The 24,578-nt window shown below is 43.5% G+C and overlaps 1 protein-coding gene across 2 annotated transcripts in view; it reads right to left on the bottom strand.

Moving 5' to 3' along the window:
- PABIR2 (PABIR family member 2) overlaps positions 1–24,578 on the bottom strand; it is a 215,053-nt gene that overhangs the window by 277 nt on the left and 190,198 nt on the right. The window lies entirely within an intron of this gene.

Here is a 24,578-nt window from a genome sequence, read left to right as displayed (position 1 = left end):
TGGATGTGTTCAACTCAATTGGGCGAATTCTTTCACGATGCATACATATGTTAAACCATCACGTTGTACGCTTTCAATATCCTACAGTTTTATTTGTCAGTTATACCTCAATAAGACTGAAAACAAAACATAGAAAAGGAAAACCTTCTTGTGAGAGAGAACAGGATTTTAATTTCATTGTTGGAACTCATGTGTTGCTAGATGATGACAGCGGCTTCTCTAAGTGGCTTCGCCACACTGTTGCAGTATAAAGCGCATGTCCCTCATCTTCTGAATGAGAGTCAACACTGGTCAGTGATGGCATCCCTTTGTGTGCAACCCCAACAAAGGAAATGAAACTGTTTTTCATGCCACACATGAACTAAGGTGACAGGAGATACAGTTTGATTCAAGCTGGCAGCACTGCCCTCTTTAAGGGCCCCCGTGTCCTCTCATATGCCACAAACAGACTCCTCCTTATTGTCCTGTGTTGGTTAGAGACAAACAGGAGTTAATAAAAGTCAGAGAAGGAGATATAGTCTGGGGTACCACCTGGGTGGCTCAGCGGTTGAGAGTCTGCCTTCGGCTCAGGTTGTGATCCCAGGGTCCTGGGATCGAGTCCCACACTGGGCTCCCTGCATGGAGCCCACTTCTCCCTCTGCCTGTGTCTCTGCCTCTCTCTCTGTGTCTCTCATGAATAAATAAAATCTTTTTTTTTGAATAAATAAAATCTTTTTAAAAAACCCCACAATATGAGAAGGAGGTGACAAACAACGCAAGAAGGAAGGAAGAGGAACACCATCAAATATTGTCGGACTCAGCTCTCATTTCAAAAGTGAAAATGACATCAAATAGAAACGACCCTAAACTTTTGAAGGAAATGTCTGTGCAAGCGTGAGGTTTTACTTTTGTTCCCTGATGAGTTAAGTCACCCCTGTGTATACAAATGCATCCTTTGACTCTTATTAAGTGCCTACTACATGCACGGCACTGTACTCAAAAGCATCCCGAGGCATTTCTATCTTTCCTGTTTCCCCAGTTGCAAAAATGCAGCTCTTTCCTTTCCTTTGAAACTGATGAATTTGCTGCATTCTTTGATGGAAACCATGGTATAATGAACCCACTAGGAAAGGGCGGTGGCCTGCATGAAAGACTTTGTTTCTAACTCAGGCACTTGACTTGATCTGATTGGTACCGATTGGGCCTCCCCATGTCTCTCATTCATGACTCCTCAGTTTCGTGGGCTTGTTGGGTGTAAAGAGCCATCTCCTTCCTTCCTTCTTGGCTTGTTCTGAAATGTCTCTCCTGGGACTGCCTTTTTGTCTTGTGCAAAGCAGAAATAGAAGCAGCAGCAATGAACAGAGAAACTGACCCTCTTACCCCTCCAAAAAAACAAAACAAACAAAATAAAATAGCAACAACAACAACAAAACACAAGTCCACTCCAATGCCAGCTGTTCTTGGATAATGACTCAACAGTTATACAAATAGATCGCTTGCTCTGGAACAACATGCAGTACTCGCTGAGCTCATCACTCCATCACCACCGCGCTATCCACTCTGGTCCTGATCTAACGGAGCCCATCCTACCCTGAGTGTGTTTTAGGAGTGGCTTTCTCCCCCTCTCTCTTTTTTCCTGTCCTTAATATCATCTCATAGCTGGGACCTATCTGCCCTGAACAAAAAATACCTGCCCTTTAAGGAGTTCTTGGAATTGAGCCAAAGAAACAATCCTTCTATTCCATGTTGGTTGTCCAAACCCCAAACTGAGACCCAAGTTTAAGGCCGAGTTCTTGTCTGGGGAGTCCAGCCTTCCATTTCTGAAGCATCTTTCCTATCTGCTCCCCCGCCATTCCCTCTCACAAGTAATCCCAACAGGTTATAAAAAGCCCAGAGTCTCTGAGAAACAAAAGAGTCATCCCCCTGACCAATCATTTTGGACCACCTCACCCTCCACATCCACTTTCTGAATGGCCTTGCACTGAATCAATCTTGAAGAAAGGGGTTTAGTAACATTGCCAATTTCGGGGATTCATTTAGTACCAATCTCCAAACTCAGGACAGTCTCTTTTCTCTGATTTTTCACAGCCAGAAACAGATTGCCACACAAGGGGGCAATCCATGAGGATGCCTGTGTGTGTGTGACAACCTACCTCTGAGCTCAGATAAAACTTAAAAATGGAAGTCAGGGGGACTCATGTTCAAGACTACGCAACTCTGAGGTGAGAGGGAGGAGTGGGGGACCAGGAGGAGAGCAGAATGTTCTTGCTAATAAGCTTGGTAACCCTAGCTCAGTGCCACGCTTCAGGAGTCACTCTGTTTTGCTAAGTACAGATCATCAGAACTGGGCAGCCTCCCCTTTCCTGCTGCCCACAATTCCCAGGCTGGGGTAGAGGCGGTGTGTGTGTGCATGCGTGTGTGTGTGCGTGCGCGCGTGCTGGGGGATGGTGACAAGTCATTCACAACACAGTGCAAAAACATCCAATCAGCTGGCTTTCCTAACTTCTAGCTGAGGCCTGCTGGCAGAATGGGATTTGACAGGCAAGGGACAGGGTGGGCTCTGGGTAGTTGGCAAAAGAGGAAGAAGAAGGCTGAGGGGCTACAGATGGGAAGGGGCATCAGAAGAGCAGGTTGTGCGTGCACGTGGGGGGTGCCAAGTGGAAGGTATTTTTAGCCATCATTGGGGCTGTGCACAGCATCCCTGGAGCTGTGGACAGAATCCTATTTAAAAGTCTCCAGAAATCTTCCGAGTTAAGGGGAGCTGAGGACAAGGAAGAAATAAATGCAGAGAAGGGAGTGCTCACCTTGGGACTACTATCCAGCTTCTTGAGGAGGAGGAAGAGGAGGCAAAGGGAGGAGGAGGCTAGGCATTTAGAAAGCAGTTCTCAGTGACTGCATTACCGTAGCCCCATTTGGACTTGATTGCAAATTATCCCTGTGACATTCCAGAAGCAATGAGCTTTGGTGCATTCATATGGCCAAGCAGGGCTCAGCTATTGGTACAAGCCGTCCTGAGCCGAGCTGCAGAGGCCCACTAACCCAGAGCTGCTAGTGGCACCTGGATGCAAAATGTTTGCTTTCCCTGCAGCTACAGAGTACAGTAGCTTTCTGTTTTTCTAAATGTGGTCTTTGCATATATATTTTCCATTAGTTCCTCGGACAGAGTTTTCCTCCTTGCCTTTATTTTTTTTCAAGAACTCCCTAATAAGCCTAATTCTTAATAAATCTTTTTCATTCATTCATTCATTCATTCATTCATTCATTCATTATCTTTCACATTTAAGAAAAATCATGAAATGTTTCACTTTGGGAACAGGAACTCTATTTCTTAACGTCTTACAAGAAAGAGACTGAATATTGGCATAGACACGGAACATTTTTAATCTCGGGAAGAAAAGACCCTTTCTAAAAGAGACAAAAGCTGCAGACCAAATTTGTTTTGTGCTGTGTATGTTTTGTGAAAGCAGACAGGATTTTTGCCTTCCCATCTCCTCTGATGTCGTTAGAGACACATATGAATCCTTTGCATGGGGATTGGGGAGAGGAATTAGCTAAACATTTCCACATCTGGTTTTGGAACAGTTTGGAAAAAGAACTCACTCCATAGGCTCCTGGAAGCTTTTTGGGTCGACAGTTATTTATTTTTAAAATTCAGTATACTCACGACAGCATAGTTATCAATTGTATATTGCTTTCTCAGAATCTTGTTGTCAAAACAAAAGGAAACTCCCAAGCAGTATGCAATTATCTCAGGGAAATAGAACTGTCAGGGTTTTGATTTGCAGCAAAATTTGTTTGCTCTCTTGCAGCTGATGTGAAGAAAAATGAATCTGAGTTGGAGCGAAGATCCTTTCAGAAAACAAGAACAGAAAAGAAGGATCCCCACACTCTGCTCGAACTTCGTAGTCCAGAAATTCGAATCCTCACATTCTGACTGTGTCCTGCCAGCCTCCTCAAGGTTTGGGAGGCTTTTCAAATGGAAGTTCTTTTTTTATAAAGCCCAGCTTTAAAGAATTTGTTGGTTAACCGTGCTCAAAGAAAAGTGAGGGCTGTGATGATGCTAATGATGTTGAAGGTACGTGAAAGTGAGTCAGAGAATTAAATAACTGCTTTGGTGGGATCCACCTCGCTTCAAAAGAATCTGGGTTCGGTTCAGGCTGCGAGGCTTGTGAAGCACAGTGTTACAGTAACCACACGTTATTCATCATTGTGGGTGGAAGAAAAATTATGAACTGCTAATGCTTAACAATGTCCACTTTCTCAACAGAGGAAAACACCTTGACTCAACCCCAGAAAAGACTTCATTAAAATTCAATGAAAAAAGGTTGTCATTAAAAAAGGGTTTGCAGATTCTAAGTGTAACTGCGGAAAAATGCATGGATGCAGGAAAGAAAACACTTCTTAATCTTTAAAGTAACCACTGTTCAACTTTTGGTTTCTGTGCTTCTGGATTTTGGGGGCAGATTATCTATTTATCTATCTATCTATACATATATACACACACATACATATACATTTTATATATATACAAAACATTATATATATTTATATCTATATATACTTTATATTTTTATATAACAAATACATTTTATGTGTATAAATACATATATAAAATATATATACATATACATGTAAAATCCAAAGTCATTTCTGGAAAAAAAAAGTCAAGACTTTTTGAAAGCTGTTTTTAATTTTTGACATTGAATTTGAAAGCAATCAAAGCATTATTTTTGTTTGGGCCATCTGGTTTTGTTCTTATAATCTGTTAAGCTATCAGGCATAGTTTAAATGTCATGGTTCATCTCATGCACAAATAAAGATTGCGAAATAAATAAGAGCCCAAGCTCCTTGTAAGAGAAGCTTTTGTTGGGTCACAACTCTGGTTACTAAAAAGTGAGTAGTCCGATGTGAAGTGAAACCATAATGAGGCTGCACAACAAGGGTAAGCTGGACCCTGACGGAACGTAAGTATTTCCAAATAAATACAGAAAGCCATGCTTTAGTGGAAGTTGCAAATATCAGGTCGTGGAACGCCTTCCCTCGTGCAGAGAAGTAGAGTTTAACTATAAAGTTGAATGAAGGGATGTGTTTCATAATTTCCATAAAATGTACGGAAAATCTCAAAGGTATGCCCCTAATTCAGTTTATGTTTTAATTTAATAATTTATTTGAGCTCGATTTTTCAGAAAGCTACACCCTTGGCCACAAAGCCCTAGAGTTCCCTCTCATTTTAAAAGACAAGGTGAGTTTGTGTCTATGCAGACCTCCCAGCCCCACGGTGACATGCTGCATTTTTAACCCACTAGCGGTCTCTGGGGGGTCTGCCCAAACCAGATAAAGGCCTGTTTGCCTGAGATGATTTCCTGATGTTACCAACTGAAGGCAGAGATCGAATCAGATGCTCCTTCAAGGGCTTCACCACCTCTTTGGGACACCTGTGTCAATAAAGGAGGGCTCTAGATGGCTTCCAGAAATGGTCAGGCACATTCCTCTCTCCCTTTCAAAGTTGGGATTTGGGGGCGACAGGTTTTCTTAAAGCAAGGTCCATGTATGGGGCCCTAGCAGAAGGATGGCTTAAGTCCAAATCCAACCATAGTTGACTTTACGGGCTGTTTGGTTGATTTGGAACTGACTTGACCAATATGTATCTTTCCCACATCCAGAGCTTCCTTATGTGTGTCCCACCCAGAACGTGGCCACTGGTGATGTGTGGACACCCTGACTGAGGCCGTTCACCATCCCTTGGCTCTTGAGCGGGGAAAAAAGATTTGGAAAAGGATCCTCTGATAGGAAGTTTGGTGGTCACTGTCACCCTACAATTTGGGAGGCATGCTGTATATTAGAGGAGGGAAAAGTACATTGCTCTGTGGCAAGGACACTGTGGGAAGAGGAAATCATATACGTGTGCACATGTGCACACACATGCACACACACAGACGGTTGGACAGACAGACACACTAAAGAGAAAGGAAAGCCCAAATCTCTTTCCTGCTGTTGCCCTGGTCCCTCCTATTTTTTTCCATTCCTTAATCCTTGGACTGTAAATTCCTTAAGGAACTGGGTCTTGGTCTACTACAGTATCTGGTAAATCGTAAGTACTTGGTAAATATTTATCAAATGAAAGAGCAAAGGAATCAATGAATGACCACCAGCCACCTGCCCCTGTCCTTCCTTGTCTGGTCTAAGAGTCTGAATCTGGTTACTGACTAAACCCCTGCACCACTCCTACCCCAAACTCTTGGCGGAAGGCCTGGAGTAGCAGCAGAGTATTTCTTGGTAGAGAGTGCAGGGCCCCTGTCAAGGGTCAAGGGTCAAGGTCTCCAGCCTACCCACTTACCTACCTGCCTGCCTGCTGGGCTCACTGATGCCAAGGGCTTTACATCTGCTCAGTACAATGGTACCCTTCACAGCCCTCTCCATGAGCTCTCGGCCAGCCACTCCCGAGAGAGCCAGGACTTCTTATATTAACCCCAACCCTGGTCACTGTCCTCCTTCCCTCTGTCAAACACCCAAACAAACAGTGTCAGCATGCCTGGATTCAGCCACAGATTCACAGGCTATCCCTGCTCTGATGGTCTCGGGCAAGTAAACTAAGTCCACCTCTAGACAGAAGACAGGTGCAACTGTCCTCCGGACTGGCTTTACTTGGGAGGAAAGAAGAAATTCTCAAGCCCCAGCCACGGTGTAGTCAGAGCGGGAAGGCCCGGGCCCACAGGTACCACAGAGCGATGGGGTGCCTGGCAGGAGCTTGCCTGGGTCAACCGAGGCACGGGGACACAGTGGCCAACCGCAGTGGCCCGTGGCTGGATTCCCTCGGCTGGAAGGAGAAAGCTAAAGCCTGGGCTACACGTATCTGTTCCCCTCGGAGCTGCCAGCTTCCAGCACGGAGGGGGACGTCAGAAAGCAGCAGAGGTTCCCAGCGATGGATCGGAGACAGGATGGCTTAAGTACCCCCGACCACGAGCTGACCCTGCGCTCCCTCTGGGTTGGCCTCTCCGCTCTGCCGATCCAGAGCAAGAGAGACATCCAGGCCAACTTCAGGTTTGTTTCAACTTCCTCTAGTAGGAGGGCTTCTCAAAATGCTTTGAGGTCGATCCCATCTTCACATATGCTATCATATTTCACTGGTAAATATCACCCTCCATTTCTCTTACTTATACCTTTTATATAGCAAAGATTTTTTTAAAGATTTATTTATTTATTCATGAGAGACACAGAGGGAGAGGCAGAGACATAGGTAGAGGGAGAAGCAGGCTCCCTGTGAAGAGCCTGATGCAGGACTCGATCCCAGGGCCCTGGGATCATGCCCTGAGCCAAAGGCAGATGCTTAACCACTGAGCCACCCAGGTGCCCCTATAACAAAGGTTTGATACTGGGTGTGACAGCTCCTTATCCTAGCAATACCAAAATACCTGGGGCAGAGAGTTGACTTGGTACCTTCCTCATGCAATTAGCATGTGGTTAAAATATATACATAATATGTAACAGTGTGAGTCAACTATACTTTAGTTAAAACAACACTTTACAAGGGCGTCTGGGTAGCTCAGGCAGTGAAGCATCTGCCTGCGGCTCAGGTCATTATCTCGGGTTCTAAGATTGAGCCCTGCAACTGGTTTACTGCTCCACAGGTAGTCTGCTTCTCCCTCTCCCTCTGTGCATTCTCTCTCTCCAATAAATAAATGAAATCTTTAAAAAACAACGAAAACACAACACATTGCAGAGGCACATGGGTGGCCTCAGTTGGTTAAATGTCCGACTCTTGATCTCAGCTCAGGTCTTGATCTTAGGGTCATGAGTTCGAGTTGCAAGCACATTGTAAAAAATATATATACCTAACGGGTTGAACTTATGTTCATTATTTGTATATCAGAACATATAAATAATTAAAATAAATATGTAATATATGGATGTTAAAATATAACATGCTGACATATAATATTATTCTGATAGTATATACATGTGATATATAATACTATTAAAATATATTTTAACAAGATAAAGAGGTCTCCTTTGCCCTGACAATCTATCATTCCCTTAACAAAGAATAAAGAACTCTTATGAAATTTTTCTCAAGGGCCAAGACTTGAAATATATGTGTGTAATGTATGCAAATACCTGTATACATGTACATAACATATGCAAATATATTTGTTATATAATAGATAACCCTCCACCCTAGGTCGCTGTCTTCCTTCTATGTCTATCTATAATATATTATATATATAGTTATATATATTTATGGGTTAAATTGTGTCTCCCTTAATTCATACTTGAAGTCCTAACACTCCCAGTACCTCAGAATGTGACCTTATTTGGAAATAGGTTCTTTACAGAAATAATCAGGTTAAAATGAGATCATTGGGGTGGTCCCTAATCCATTATGACTGATGTTCTTATAAAAAGGGGACATTTGGACACAGAGATCTGCACAGAGGGAAAATAATGCGAAGACACGTGGAGGATGACAGCCATGGGAAAGGAGTGAATGAAGCATTCGCAAGTCCAAGTATGCCAAGAATTGTCAGCAAACACCAGAAACTAGAAGAGGCAAAGAAGGATCCTCTCCTAGAGTTGTCAGAGAGAACATGGCTCTTCTGGTACTTGATCTGGGACTTCCCACTTACAGAACTATGAGAGAGTAAATTTCTGTTGTTTTTATTTATTTTTAAATATTTATTTGAGAGAGAGAGAGAGAGAGAGAGGGAGACAGAGAGAGAGGTACAACCAGCAAAGAGGGGAAGAGGGAGACAGACTCCCTGCTGAGCAGGGAACCCAACACAGGACTCGATCCCAGGACCCCGGGATCATGACCTGAGCTGCAAGCAGATGCTTAACCACATGAGCCACCCAGGCACCCCCAAGGTATCCGTTGTTTTAAGCCACCTAGTTTGTGGTACTTTGTACAGCGTCCCTTGTGAGCTAATAAATATATTTTCCTAATCAACCCAATAGACACACCTACTTCCTTCCTGAGGTAAGAGCTTGCAACCACGGCTCTTCTGACTCCATGTCTTGCTAAGATCTTAAATTTCATGAAGAATCACAAAGATGGTGAGGTTCCAAGGAATGGGGACAGTTAAAGAGATGCTGATGCTGGTGCTCCTCATCTACAAGGGTTTTCTTGGTTCCCTGTAGGCATTCAGGTAGAGGCTGGATGGGCACTGGTCAGGATGGCTGGAGAGGGCATTCCTGTCCTAGGAAGGGCGGTGGGGCATGAGATGACAGGGTATTTATTTTTTTAAAGATTTTATTTATTTATTTATGAGAGAGAGAGAGAGAGAGAGAGAGAGAGAGAGAGAGGCAGAGACACAGGCAGAGGGAGAAGCAGGCTCCATGAAGGGAGCCTGACATGGGACTCGATCCAGGGTCTCCAGGATCATGCCCTGGGCTGAAGGCGGTGCTAAACCACTGGGCCACGGGGGCTGCCCAACAGGGTCTTTAAAGTTCTATCACAGGAAGCCGCATGTGTGTTCCCATGTGTGCGTTCATAATATCATCATTTGTAGTGTGCTCAGAATTATGTATCATATCATGCTCATGATTAGTATATATATATTATAAACACAGGCAATGGAGAACATACACACACCCCATGCACCCATAGGTTATGTACATAGGTCTTCTTCTGAAAGTCTCACTATGTCCTTGACACCCAAAGCCTCTATACCTCATACATAGAAGATCATGTAGTACTGTCTACCAGGGATTGAGTACCCCCCACCCCAGCCAGGTTTTTGTTGTCACTGGAGCTTGGTGATATTGGTGACAGTTACAAGGGGGAAGCAGGAGGGAGAAGAAGGAAGGTGGGTCATGATGTTGAGGAAGATACTCAGAATGGGGTTCACTGCCCAGCTCTAAACGGCGGGGGGCTGACATAGCCTTTCTAAAAGCAGCATGCTTACGGAAAGCCCCTTACCAGAGGTTCTCTTGCCAAACTTCTTGCACTGGATCAAAAAGGCTGGGGCTCTGCTCCTTGGAGCTACATCTATGGGAGCCCTAGCATAGCTGTAGGGTAAGTGCTCCAAAGTATAAATATTTTCTGTTTAACCTAGAAAGGAGGAGCAGTCATGACTTATTTTCTATGCTTATGCTTCTTAGCAATGTTTTAAGCAATCGCAGAATCCAAAGATTTTTAAAAGTTTGCTTGAACATACACATATGGGTCACGTATGGAAACAGATCTCAAACATTTTCTTTTACTTGGATATTTTTTATTGCACAAAAGACCCCCTCCTCCCCTCAATAGAGTGCACAGCTCTCCTGTTATCTCCCTAGATCTTTACATCCCTCCTGGACGGTCCTCCAAAGAAAGGTACTGCATGTTTAAGCTGTGGAAATGGGAGCCCAGAAGGGCAGAAGGCCTTGGCCAAGATTGAGGTTGGATCAGTGGATTTGGGCCTCAGGCCCTCCCACCAGCCTGCCTGGTTTCTCTCCTCCTTTACACCGTATACAACATAGTGAGTTATTATGAGTTAATCAATGTGGAAAGAAAGGGAAAGTCCTGGAGTGCCCTGACCCAGGGGCTCCTGTGCCAAGATTTGTGGCAGAGTTCTGCTCCAGTATGCGATGGTGGCCCAGTTATTCAAGAGAGGGAGTCCCACCTAACTCCCATTCAGTTGAGGTCGCTAAGCAAACCAAAGCACAGAGGGCCTCTGGCGGCAACTTCCCACAGCTAGGGAAAAGGTGGGTAAAGCTCTAAGAGGGCAAAAGGCTGTGAGGGGCAAGGACCAAACTTTCTAGAATCTGCTCAAGATTTGCAAAAGACAAGAGAAAAGACAGAGTATTCACAGACTGGAGAGGGCTGACCTGGTTAGACACCAGCTGAGCTGAGAGTCTGTGCCTCCCTGACCCTCTCACTTGGTCACGTTTTTGTTTCATTCCTGAGTTACCGGAACAAAGACAGAAACCAAGTCCACCCAGGAGACAGGACCATTCATCAGAGGCAGCTGCCTGATGGCAGAAACCCAAATTCCTTTGAAGAAGGAAGGAAGGAAATAGACATTTATTGAAGTTAGGAAACTCACTAAAGACACAGAGCTTGTAAGTGGCAAAGACAGGACTGGAAGCATCTGCCATGCTCACGGAGCTTCCACAGTTTTCTTTCTCGTATATGCCACCACTGAGAACGTAAACACAGGGAATGTATTTTTAAAAAAGAGGATAAAAAAAGCATAGATTGTTTATGGGGATCAGAGTCTAGGGTGATGGGGAGGTGGGGAAATTAATAGCTTTTCAAGCAGGGGAAGTGCAGGGGGTACGAAAGGCCATAAATGAGAGACAGAAATTCAGAGGCATTCAGAGAAGATAATTCTAGATCACTGTTTATATTTGATCACTCCTTGTATTTTAGACTTCTTGAGAACAAGCAGTCATTCCTGATTTCCATGTAACACATTTATTCTAGGAGGTGCATGTGTACCCAGAACATAATGAACCTTAGGACACGCTGTATATTCAGGCCTTCCCAATCGATTTTGACAAGGGAACTGTGCATGGCTTCTGTACAAAGCAACCGAATATGGCAACCCCAAACTATGAATAATGGCCTGCAGGCTCACCCAATAAATCTTTCTGAATGGAAAAAGGGTTCCACACATTCCCAAACTCTCACATTTGTTACGGAAGTGGGAGATCACATATTCCCAATTCCACCCTGAGGACAGAGATTGTGTCTTTTTCTGATTTCATCATGTCTTTAAAAAGAATGCCGGGCTTTATTTACCAAGCCTGGATGTTTGTGAAGCTCCAGACAGGGCTTGGATGAGAGTGTGGGGCAGGGGACCAGACAGCCAAATGTAGATTCAGTGGCTCATTTTACATCAGTACCATGTTCTACACAATGAGGCCTAGGCAGCCCCCAAGCCCTGACAAAAGTTGGGTTTTCACAAACATTTTGGTGTCCACTTAAAAAAAAAAGCCTACTTAGTGAGTGTAAAGAAAGCACCAGGGACTGGGTGCTTTTTATTCCTGGTCAAAGCCATTAGCTGGAGATGTTACAGAAAGGAATTGAGTTTGTTTCCCTCCAATAATACCATCTGGCATTCTCGCAGACTCTTTATGAAGAATCTTATATTGTTTGAGCCATGCTCTGGGTCATAACAAGAGTTGAACAACTGTGGCACCCACCTGTTCCAAATCAAGAGTGGGGTATTAAGATCAGCAGTGCTGACCTATTAGAAGGGCCTGGCCATTTTGGGTGGAAGGCAAACCTCTCCTAAACCTAGGGATTAGAATGCTCACATTGGGACAACTGAAGCAGGTGCTTGTTCTGTGGGTGGTTCAGAGTCATTTTTCTGGCTGCCTAGAGGTAGAAGCTGAAATAGAATAAGTCCTCGAGGGCATGACCCCAGGCAGGGTATGGGGAGATAAGGGGGACATGCCTTGTTCTTTGCTTCCTTGGAAAATGGAAAGAGAATCTCTTGGCACAAAATGGCAGCTGTCCTGGGTCTTCAGTGGTTGTGCCACAGAATGAGGGGCAAAAGAGCATGAAGCACTCTCTGTCAAGGAATATGGTCATTCAGTAATGTGATGTACATCTCTAAACAAGCAATACTTTCATGAGGGCCACCTTATTATTTATAAAATAAACTGATTTTCAGAGAGGAGGACTTCTCTTTTGCCTCCCATTTGGGGATTCTGCTTGTGTAGACTGTAGACACAGAGGGGGGTATTTTTTCAAAAATCAAATTTTAGATAGCATTTATGACTTCTAAATATCAAAAATTTATGCCTTTATTTTGCCTTCATCTTAAGGCCCATGAACCTGTAAGGGTGTCCGGAAATCTGAGGCTCATAATATTCTGGTTCTTGTTGTCCCTGTGTGAACACATCACTGGGCCTTCCAGGTTTGGTTAATTGGATATTGGGGCTAAGAAGTGTTCTCAGTGAGGTGGTTATGGAGGAGACAATGACTTAGCTCATCTTACAGGGTATGAGTGGGTGAGACTGTTATATGGTCCGAAAAGGAGTATAAGAAGTCATCATAAAAAAAAAAAGAAGTCATCATTTCAAAATAATGAAGTTCTGTAGGGTTTACGGCAGGACAGGGACAGTCTAGTATCTGTGAGGGTCTTTGATGTGCCACAGAGCCCAACCAGAATGAAACTGTGCTCTGGTTTTACTAGAACCTTGGGCATATTACTTTCTTTTTAAATTTTTTAAAAAAATTATTTATATTTTATTTATTTGAGAGAGAGAGAGAGAGAGAGATAGCAAGAGTGAACACAAGCAGGCAGGAGGAGCAGAAGGAGAGGGAGAAGCAGACTTCCCACTGAGCAGGGGGCCAGATGCGGGGCTCTATCCCAGGGGTCCTGGGATCATGGCCTGAGCCGAAGGCAGATGCTTAACTGACTGAGCCACCCAGGCACCCCACTTTCCTTCTTTCTTCTTTCTTTCTTTCTTTCTTTCTTTCTTTCTTTCTTTCTTTCTTTCTTTCTTTCTTTTTCTTTCTTTTTTCTTTCTTTCTTTTTTCTTTCTTTCTTTTCTTTTCTTTCTTTCTTTCTTTCTTTCTTTCTTTCTTTCTTTCTTTCTTTCTTTCTTTCTTTCTTTCTTTTTTTTAGAAAAAGAGCATGCATGCACAAGTAGGGGGTAGAGGGGTCAAGGGAGAGGGAAAAGGAGATTCTCAAGCAGGCTCCATACTCAGCCCAGAGCCTGACATGGGGCTCAATCTGAGAACCCGGAGATCATGACCTGAGCTGAAATCAAGAACTGGATGCTTCACTGTGCCTCCAAGGTGCCCCAAGGGCATGTTACTTTCTAAGTGTTGTCTTCCTCATTCATAAAATGAGGACAGTAAAAATAATTGCATTAATACTTCACAGTTTTGGGATCCCTGGGTGGCTCAGTGGTTGAGCATCTTCCTTTGGCTCAGGGCATGATCCTGGAGTCCCAGAATTGAGTCCCGCATCGGGCTCTCTGCATGGAGCTTGCTTCTCCCTCTTCCTGTATCTCTGCTTCTCTCTCTCTGTCCCTCATGAATAAATAAATAAATAAAACCTTTAAAAAGTACTTCACAGTTTTGTGCAACAATTACAGAAAATTACAAATGTAAAACTATTCCATAGACTTTCTGTCACCCAAGCCTTCAATAAATGTGAGCTACTATTAACTTTTTATTGGTGATAAATAAATTTTTTTTTTTAAAAAAAAAAAGGGCAGCCCCAGTGGCGCAGCAGTTTAGTGCCGCCTGCAGCCTGGGGTGTGATCCTGGAGACCCAGGATCGAGTTCCGCATCGGGCTTCCTGCATGGGGCCTGCTTCTCCCTCTGCCTGTGTCTCTGCCTCTCTCTCACTCTCTCTGAATGAATAAATAAATATTTTTTAAAAAGTAACTTTTTATTGGTGGATATATAAACTCAAGTAAACTGCATTGAAACAGAGTTCATAGCACATCATAGAAGCTCCTCCTCATCTATTTTCATGCTGAAGTCTAAACCACATCTGAGTTTTTCAAAGGCCTGGGAGTTGGAGCAATACAGACCTAAGCTTGAATGGGACTCTGTCACATCCTAACTGTATGACCTTGGGCAAGTCACTTGCCCCTCCTGGCCTCTGTTTCCTCATCTAAAGCAGGGCCAGTTATAATAACCACCTCACAGGACTGGAGGATCGAATGAGGAATGAGAAACTGCACGTACAGGGCCTGGCATAGAGCAAGTACCCGATAAATGGGAACTATAGAATAGGCTTGGGCAGACAGCCTGGCTGCAGGCTTCAACCCCCCCCCAATGCCCCCTTGTAAGTCCTAACTAGAGTGCCATCAATCTGCCACTCTCCTTGGGGGTTGCCGGAAATTCCTGGCACAGATGTCTCCTACAGGGATGAATTTTGGATATTCCTCCGTCCACCCCTGTTACCACTGAATTATGGGGAGAGAGTAGGAGAGAAGAACCATTGAGAGGGAGAGGAGAAAACAAACATCTTCTGTATACTCCTGCCCTGGCGAGCCCAGGCGTATGCCTGAAATAGGTGTTCGGTAAATACTTGAGGAATGTATGTACAAATGAATGAAAAAGCAAGGTGGCAGGCAGGCAGGCATCTGGGAACAGACAGAAAGAAATGAGAGTCATGGCAAACTCTCCCCAACTCGGCCAGGACAACATCTCTATCTCGGGGGCCTCCCCTGGCCATGGGCTGGGGGCAACCTCAAATCTCTGCTTCCTTCTGCACAGGCTACATTCAAAAGCTTTCAGCCCCCATCGAGATCCCCAGACAGAAGCTTGAAGGTGGATTGGGGCTCCCCACTCTGGGTCCAGAGCCCCGAGTCTCTCTGCCATGGGGAGAAAGCAGCTTCCTTCTAAGGTGGGTCTCAGCGACCTCCTCTGAGGATCTCCAGATAATAATCCCTTTGCCATTAGGAGATTCCTTCCTTGTCTGATACTATGCAGTGGGGTGCCAGGGGATGGATCCACACGTGGAAGCAACCTGACTACCAGGTCTTGCAGAGAATCATGTGCAGATGGTTGAGGACAACTGTATACACAGGTAGATCAACACATGCGTCTGATGTGCATGCTGACCATGGAAGGGACGGAGGCTGAGGACGATACTTTTTATGAACAACATTTAAAACCTTATGTGCTATAGTTTCTCAGCGCCTTTCATGAGCTCAATTTCTGTTCTGACATTTGTTTCAAATAAGGTCTCCTTCCATAAAAATACCACTTAAGGACACACATGCAGAATATGCATTTGGCTTTTCCTGGGTGTTAAATATTTTATTTGATGTGCTGATTTTCCCACTACATTGCTGGGAAATTAACATACACTTAATTGCCTGTGTGACAACCTCTCAACACAGAAGCAACAGTGATTTGGATCCTGAATCCTTAATTCTTTACCTCTTGTTCTCTGTGAGTGGCCAGCCTTGTTTTCACACCCAACCTCCAGTTACCCACGAATTCTACAAATGGCATATAGAAGCAGACCAAACATCCAAAAAAAAAAACCAACCCCCCCAAAAAAAACACAAAAAACCAAAAAACAAACACAAACCGAACAAGGAAATAGAAGAAGAGTGTGAGGGTTCTACCCTACATGATGCGATTAAGAGTTAAAAAAAAAAAAAGTATTTTAAAGAGACCCATTAAGCCAGTCTTTTGGAACACATATCACTTCCTGATTGGTTCCACACTCGTGCCATCTCTGGCTCAATCTGGTTCTGGGGGTCTGACTCAGCAAGCTTTTGTTTTATCTCATTCCACGTGGGCTGAGCGCGAGGGGTCTCTCTATAAATTGCCCTTTTATTGTTAAGATAAAAAATCCCAGAGGAAACCAGGGCTCTATTCCAATGTGGGCAGTTCCAGCTCAGAGGTCGGTGGATGAGCCCCAGCGAGTGTGTGCAGCGGACCCCAAGGTGGTGGGAGTAAATCTGGGCCTAATGGCAGCTGGCTGGGCAGCTGGTGGAGAGCAGCTGCTCCTGGAGGGGACAATTTCCATGGAGGGGAGAATTGCAAGTTGGGCCTCTGTACAGAGCTGTTCAAGTTGCCCTGACCCGGGGTTGAATTCTATCCCTTGGTATATGTTACTGGCTGATGCTCTGACGTTAGAGGCACAAGGGCTGGGGGGGAGTGAGCCAGGGACACAAAGAAGGATCTTTGCCCACTTCCAGAGTCACGGCATTACTGGGGAGATTTCAGGACCCAAAGGTGGCAATTCCCATGTGACCTTGCCCTCAATACAATGTTTTGATGGAACTTAGCAGTGAGAATGTTGAGCCACCAACAGGGCTCTCATCTAAAGTTAAAATGCCCTTTCATAACTGTTGGAAAGGAGGTTTGTATCCAGAGAGGATCGAGGATTTGCCCATTTCTGTAAAAAAAAAAAAAAAAAAAAATCCTTCCTGACTGTAAATCCTGTGCTCTGTAAATAGGTTTCAGGTCCAAGAAGATCAACAACTGGCATCTTCATACACCAGTGCCCCCGACTGCCGTCTCTGGAGCCTAGCAACGGGAGGGGGCAAAGGCATCTGGGAGGGAGAACATGACAAACAGACCCAAACGCACATATTTATTTAGTAAACAAGTTCGTCATCTCCTAAATTTTAAAATTCACCATGAGCAAACACGAACAGCAGGCTTCATTTGAGAAAATGCACTGCGTTCCCCCCCTGGAAGCGATTGGGTAATGGTAGGCAGGCAGGAGCCACATTGCACCCAGGTGCCCAGGGCCGCACACCTGTGGATTTGGAAACAGAGTCTGGGCTATTCGATGGTGGGAGCCTTGACTGAGCTGGGAAAGGGAGAGGGACAGGGGAAGGACATAGACACTGCTGGCCAGGCCCCTTTGTCCTAGTAAAGTCCATGGTCATCTTGTCACTTCCTTCTCCTTCTCCTCCCAACCCCCACCACTCCTCCTTGCTAACATTTTTTTTAAGATTTTATTTATTTATTCATGAGAGACACAGAGAGAGGGGCAGAGACATAGGCAGAGGGAGAAGCAGGCCTCCTGTGGAGAACCCGATGCGGAACTCGATCCCAGGACCCCGGATTCACATCCTGAGCCAAAGGCAGATGGGCAGATGTTCAACCACTGAGCCACCCAGGTGTCCCTCCTCGCTAACATTTATTGAGTACTTACAGTATGCCAAATACCCATGTTAGAGGGGAAGAAACCGAGGCTTGGAGAGTTCACAGGACTTGGGCCTATGGGTTGCATCCTGGCAGGGGACCAGGGCTGAGGCCTGGTGAGGTGACTCTGGAGCTGGCTCTCTCCCCACAGAAACCACAAAGGAGGCTTCCCTCGTGAAGCCTTGCCTTGTGGACCCTGATGGGATCAAGGCCTCAGTGCTCCTGGATGATTTCATGAACAGGGGGCCCAGGCACTTCCTCCAAGCTATGAAAAAAGGCAAGTTTCAGGCAGAATCAAGCAATTGCCAACATATTTCTTGTTTTTAAGAACTGATACAGTTTTTCCCTGGCCAAAAAAAAAAAAAAAATGCTGTTGGGCCTGGAAAAGCCTCATGTATCAAAAATATAAGCTCCATGCTTGTATTTTTTTTTTCCAGGGCACTCTGAACGAGGTTCACGCATGAAAAGTATGCACCTAGGGCAGGGGCATCAAACCCCCTTGCACAGATCGTCCCAGAGTGGGATTCAATGAGCCCCTCCCAGCTCTAGCAATTTTGCGTAGCTCCACTGTCATCTGGTTGGTGAGGGAAGGGCCTCCCACCCCAGGCGTACTCAAGGACAGAGAAAGCTCAGGCTACAGGAAGTGAGGAGAAACTTGGGATGAATTCAGTCAAGAACAGCAGAAAGCAGAAGAGCAGCTTGGGCAGAAGTTGACTTCTTTGGGGGCCGGGGAGAGAAACTAATTCAAGCCCTGCAGGCCAGAGTTGAGCAATAGCTCTGGTGTCAGGTGGCTGTGGGTGGACATGGGAGGTGGGGAGGAGGACAGAGCTCACTCTGACTTAGGGATTGAATGTGGAGCTCAGCCAGCAAGGACCTTGCTTCTCCCAAAGGACTAGGGCATGGGGGGAGCCTAGGTGGCCTGGGGCTGAATCACGGGATATTGAGAAGAAAAGGCAAGCTTCTAATGTTAAAGGCTAAACAGGTTGGACTTGTCCCTAAAATGTACTGACGTGTAACCTCTGCACGTCCCCATCCCTGCCCCCCCCATCCCTGCCGCTAGAAGAGCCTATGTTTCCTTACTGGCCGATGGGGAGGGCTCTGGTGTGAATGACAGGTCATGGAAAAGCTGCATAAGTGTGACGGACAGCATTTGGGCCCTAAGTCTAAGGAGAAAAGTCAAAGTCTAAAGGAGAGTCTCCTCTCAAATCTTTTCTGCTCTCACAACTCGTTCTTCCCTCAGGGGAAATAAATATAGGTAATGGAAACCACTTTTGATAGCTACCAGTCCTTCTAATTAGTCTGGGCGGGGACTGTGACCTGGCCAATGCTCCCCCTGACCCCTGAGCTCTATGGGGGGATTCAGAGGGAGCCCTGGTGGGTGGAAAGGAACTCCTGATGATAGCCACATGGGTGCTGATGGCCACATTCCCACATGTAGCACATTTGGGGCTTGGATTCCATGCCTCAGAGAAGGTACAGTGGGCCTCCAAAGCTCAAAGGCTGGGAGGTCATTGCATTCTTCAGATCAGCCCTGTGTAGTTGAACCATGCTTTTTACTCCAGAGCACCTTCCTGTCTACTCAGTCTTATCTGATGTGATGAGTGGGAGAATTCATGTCTTTCCAATTTTGTAAGACAGAAAATAAATACAAATCAAAGTTTACATTCCTTTATGCGATTGTAAGTAATTATGCTTATTATCCACCCTATTCCCCTGCCCTGCATTCATTGATCCATCCAACAAATAGGTACTGGGCACCTTCTTCAGACCAGCACTGTTTTAGGTGCCAGAATATACAAAAGTGAATTACGACAGGGTCCCTATACTGGTAGAGTTTATAGCCCCAGATCAGAGATACATTCAGTAGAAATACCCACCCACCATTATTTAACATTGAATACTTAATCTCAAAATATGTCATTACGATTGTGATAAATAATACCAAGGTTAGGTTCAAGTGTAATGAGAATGTACAACACAGGGAGCTAACCTAGTCTTGGGGTCTGGCAAGGCCTCTCCAGAGAGAAGACATTTCCAAATCAGTTTGAAGACTCAGAACTGGGGCTGCAGATGGGGAAGATCTTGAGCATGTGTTAGTGGACAGGCTGAGACCAAACTACAGAGCTGGAGCACAGGGCAGGACAGTCCTGTCCCTACTACTCTGATGGTTTTACCTTCCCAGCTTCCCTGCTACTCTTTTCCCCTGTGCTGCTACCAGCCACCATTTCCTCCCCTCACCTGAGAGTGACTTAGGTGGGTCTCTTACATCTTTTTTTTAAGTTTGATTGTTTATTTACTTATTTACTTTCAGTAATCTCTACACCCAACATAGGGCTTGAACTCACAACCCTGAGATTGAGTGTCACATGCTTTTCTGACTAAGCCAGCCAGGCACCCCATCTATCTTTCATGTTTGAAAATGAGTCAATAGAAGCAGAATCCCATAGTATGAAAATCCTGACATCTTGGATGTGTGTGTGTGTGTGTGTGTGTGTCTTGTAGATGTGGGACGATAACAATATATATAAGAAACATTGCCTTAGAGATTGCCACTCCTCACTCACTGCCACAAAACTGAAATCACCTGGGGTGCTTCTTTTGGCCAATTTGTCTTTTCAATCATAGGGAACTGAATCTAGAATGTTTGTGATTAGTGGGGTGGGGGTGAGAGGGTGGGGAGTGAGGGGTGGAGACCTTCGTGCAGACCATTTTGCCACTCAGGATAATATCCTTCAGATCCACCCAACTTGGTGTCCATTGCTTTTCATCATACCACAGTTTGTTTAACTACTCACCTATTGAGGGACATTTTGGTTGTTTCCAGTTTTGGGCTATTACAAATAAAGCTGCTATAAACATTCATGTACAAGATTTTGTGTGGACATAAGTTTTCATTTCTCTGGGATAAATGCCCAGGAGTGTGATTGCTGGGTCCTATGGTAATTGAATGTTTAGTTTTATAAGAAACTTGCCAAGCTCTTTTCCACAGTGGCTGCAGCATTTCACATTCCCACCAGCAGTGTCTGAGAGATCTGGTTTCTCTACATTCTCGCCAGCATTTGGTATTGTCACAACTTTTTGTCTTAGTTGTTCTAATGGGTGTGTAGTAACACCTCGTTGTGGCCTAAATTTGCATTTCCCTAATGCTTAAATGATGGTATTTACCATCTGCATTTCCTCTTTGCTGAAATGTCTCTTCATGTCCTTCACCCATTTTCTGAATGGATTGTGTTTTTTTTAATTGACTGGACTGTGTGTTTTTAAAGTTTTTTTTTAAGATTTTATTTATTTATCCATGAGAGACACACAGAGAGAGAGGCAAAGACATAGGCAGAGGGAGAAGCAGGCTCCATGCAGGGAGCCTGATGTGGGACTTGATCCTGGGACTCCAGGATCACACCACGGGCTGGAGGCAGATGCGTAACTGCTGAGCCACCCAGGGATCCCTGTTTTTAAAGTTTTTAAAAGTTCTCCGTATATTTGAGATATGAGTCATTGGTCAGATGTGTGGCTTGCAAATATTTTTGCCCACTTTGTAGCTTGTCTTCTAATCCTCTAAACAGGGTTTTCACAGAGCAAAAGTTTGCAATTTTGATCAGGTCTGATTTCTTGATTTTCCTTTTATCTATTTTGCTTTCGGTATCAAGTCTAAAACTTTTTGCCTAGCTGTAGGTCCTGAAGATTTCCTGTTTATTTTTTGAAGTTTTATACTTTTACATTGAAGTCATCCATGACTCAGTTTGAGTTAATTTTTGTATAAGGTATGAGACTTAGGACGAGGTGTGTGGTAGTTAATTATCCACTTGGCTAGGGTATGGTCTCCAGATATTTGGTAAAACACCTGGATGTTGCTGTGAAGGTTTTTTTTTTTTTAAAGAAAAGATTAACATTTAATTCAGTAGACTTTTAATAAGGCAGATTACCCTCCTTAATATAGGTAGACCTCATCCAATCAGGTCAAGGCCTTAAGAAAAAAACTGACCTCTCCCTAGGAAAAGGGAATTCTCCAGCAGACTGCTTTTGGATTTGAGCTTCAACGTCAGCTCTTCCCTGGGTCTCCAGCCTCCTGGCCTATCCTGCCTGAAGTTTCCACAATCACATGAACCAGTTTCTTAAAATAAATCTCTCTTTCTCTTCTCTCTCTCTCTCTTCTGTATCTCTAGAGAACCCTGACTAATACAAGGTTGTTTTTTTTCTTTGTCTTTTAGCCTGTGGATATCTAAAGTCTCCAGTATCTTTTGCTGGAAAGGTTATCTTTCCTTCACTGAACTGCATTTGTACTTTAAAAAAAAATCATTTGGGCATATGTATGTAGGTCTGTTTCTGGATTCTATTCTGTTCTATTGCTCTATGTGTCTATTTCTCTGTCAATACCACACAGACTATACGGCCAACTGATTCCTCCCACTTTATTATTATTATTTTTTTTACATTTTAGCTATTCTAGTTCCTTTTGAATTACTGTATAAATTTTAGATAAAATCCTACAAAACTCTTGCTGAGATTTTGAGTAGGAATTATGTTAAACCTGTCTATCAATTTGGGGAGACTGGTATTTTTACTATGCTGAGTCTTCAAATCCATGGAAGTGTTATGCCTCTCCATTTTTTTAGATCTCCTTTTAATTTCTTTCATTAGAATTTTGTGGTTTTCAGTATATAAGTCTTAGGCATATTTTGTTAGCTATACATTCGAGTCGTTTTTGGCAATTATAAATGGTGTCGTATTTTTGATTCTGATGTCCATGTATTCATTGTTTGTGTATAAAAATACAATAGATTTTTGAATGTTTATCTTTCATCCTGTGGCCTTGCTGAACTCACTTATTCTAGAAGTTTTAAAAAAATAGATTCCTTTGAATTATCTATGTAGATCATCATGTTATCACCAAATAGGAGAAGTCTCATTCCTTCCCTGCTAATCTGTATGCCTTCTATTTTCGTTTCTGACCGTACTGTACTGGCTAGAACTCAGCATTATGTTGAGAGTAAGAGTGGTGAAAGTGGGCATCCTTGCCTTCCTCCTGATCTTAGGGTGAAAGTATTCAGTTTTTTATCATTAAACATAATGTTAGCTGTAGGTATTTTTGTAGACACCCTTTATCAAGTTGAGGAAGTTCCCCTCTATTCCTCATTTGCTGAGAGATTTGTATCAGGACTGGATGTTAAATTTTGTCAAGTGCCTCTTCTGCATCAATTAATGTGAACATGTCATTTTTTCCCTTTAGCCATTTTTTTCTTTCAATATTGTTTTACACGGATTAACTTTTGAATATTGAACCAGATTTGCATACTTGGAATAAATTCCACTTGGTCATAATGTAAAATTCCTTTATATTGCTGAATATATTCTATTTGTTCACATTTTGTTAAGGATTTTTTGCATCTATATTTATGAGGGATATTGGTCTGTAGTTTTCTTGTACTATCTTTGGTTTTGGTATCAGAGTAATACTGGCTTCATGAAATGAATGGGAAATGTTCCCACTATTTCTATTTTCTGGAAGAGATTATATATAATTGGCATTACTTTTTCTTCACATGTTTGGTAGAATTCTTTAATGAAGCCTAGAGATTTCTTTTTGGAAAGTTTGAAAATCATGGATTTAATTACCTTAATAGTGGGTGCCTGGGTGGCTCAGTGGTTTAGGGTTTGCCTTCAGCCCAGGGCGTGATCCTGGAGTCCCGGGATTGAGTCCCGCATTGGGCTCCCTGCCAAGAGCTTGCTTCTCCCTCTGCCCATGTCTCTGCCTCTTTCTCTCTGTCTCTCATGAATAAATAAATAAAATCTTTTTAAAAATTACCTTAATAGTTATAGGGCTACTAACAATATTTATTTTTGGTGAGTTGTGGTAGCTTGTGTTTTTCAGGGAATGGGTCCATTTTATCGAAGCTGTTAAATTTATCTGTGTAGAATTGTTCATAGTATTCCCTTATTATCCTTTTGATGTCTGCAGGGTCTGTAGTAATATCTTCTGTTTTGGCTTGATATTGGTAATATGTTTCTTCTCTCTTTTATCTTTGTCAATCTTGCAAGAAATCTGTCAATTTTACTGATTTTTACAAAGGGATGACTTTTTGTTTCATTATTTTCTTTCTTGTTTCCTCTTTTCAACGTCATTGATTTCTTTTTTTTTAAGATTTTATTTATTTATTTATTCATGAGAGACACAGAGAGAGATGCACAGAGACACAGGCAGAGGGAGAAGCAGGCTCCATGCAGGGATCCCGACATGGGACTTGATCCCGGGTCTCCAGGATCAGGCCCTGGGCTGAAGTCGGCACTAAACCGCTGAGCCACTGGGCTGCCCAATGTCATTGATTTCTGCTCTTTATGACTTCCTCCCTTCTGTTTCCTTTTTTTTAAGATTTTATTTTTAAGTAATCCCTAACACCCAACGTGGGGCTCAAACTTGCAACTCTGAGAATCCAGAGTTGCATGCTCTACTGACTGAGCCAGTCAAGCACCCCCTTCTCTTTCCTTTGTGTTTATTTTGCTCTTCTTTTTCTAGAGGTGGGAACTTGGATTACTGATTTGAGACCTTTCCTCTTTTTTAACATATGTATTTGGTGTTGTTAAATGGTTTTTGCTGTGTCCCACACATTTTGAAATGTTGTATTTTATTTTAAATTTAGTTCAATGTATTTTTTATTTCTCTTGAGACTTCCCCTTTTACCTATGGATTATTTAGAAGTATCTTGTTTAGTTTCCAAGTGTTTGCATATTTTCCTGTTATCATTCTGCTATTGATTCCTAATTTGATTCCATAATGAGAGGACACACTGTACATGGTTTTAATTCTTCTAAATATGTTGAAATTTGTTTTGTAGCTCAGGATGCAGTCTATCAAGTTCCATGGGTACTTGACAAGAATTGTATTTTGCGGGTTTGGGGTGATAGGCTCTATAAACTGTTGATTAGCTTCTGTTGGTTGATGGTGCTGTTTAGTTCTTTTATATCTTTGTTGATTTTCTAACTGTTCTATCAATTGTGGAGAGACAGGTGTTGAAATCTCTGACTACAACTGTGGATT

The sequence above is a fragment of the Canis lupus genome, chromosome X (assembly GCF_048164855.1).
Source record: "Canis lupus baileyi chromosome X, mCanLup2.hap1, whole genome shotgun sequence".
Classification (NCBI taxonomy): Eukaryota; Metazoa; Chordata; class Mammalia; order Carnivora; family Canidae; genus Canis; species Canis lupus.
The sequence above is the reverse complement of the archived record's forward strand: the minus strand, read 5'-3'. Positions and strand labels throughout refer to the sequence as shown.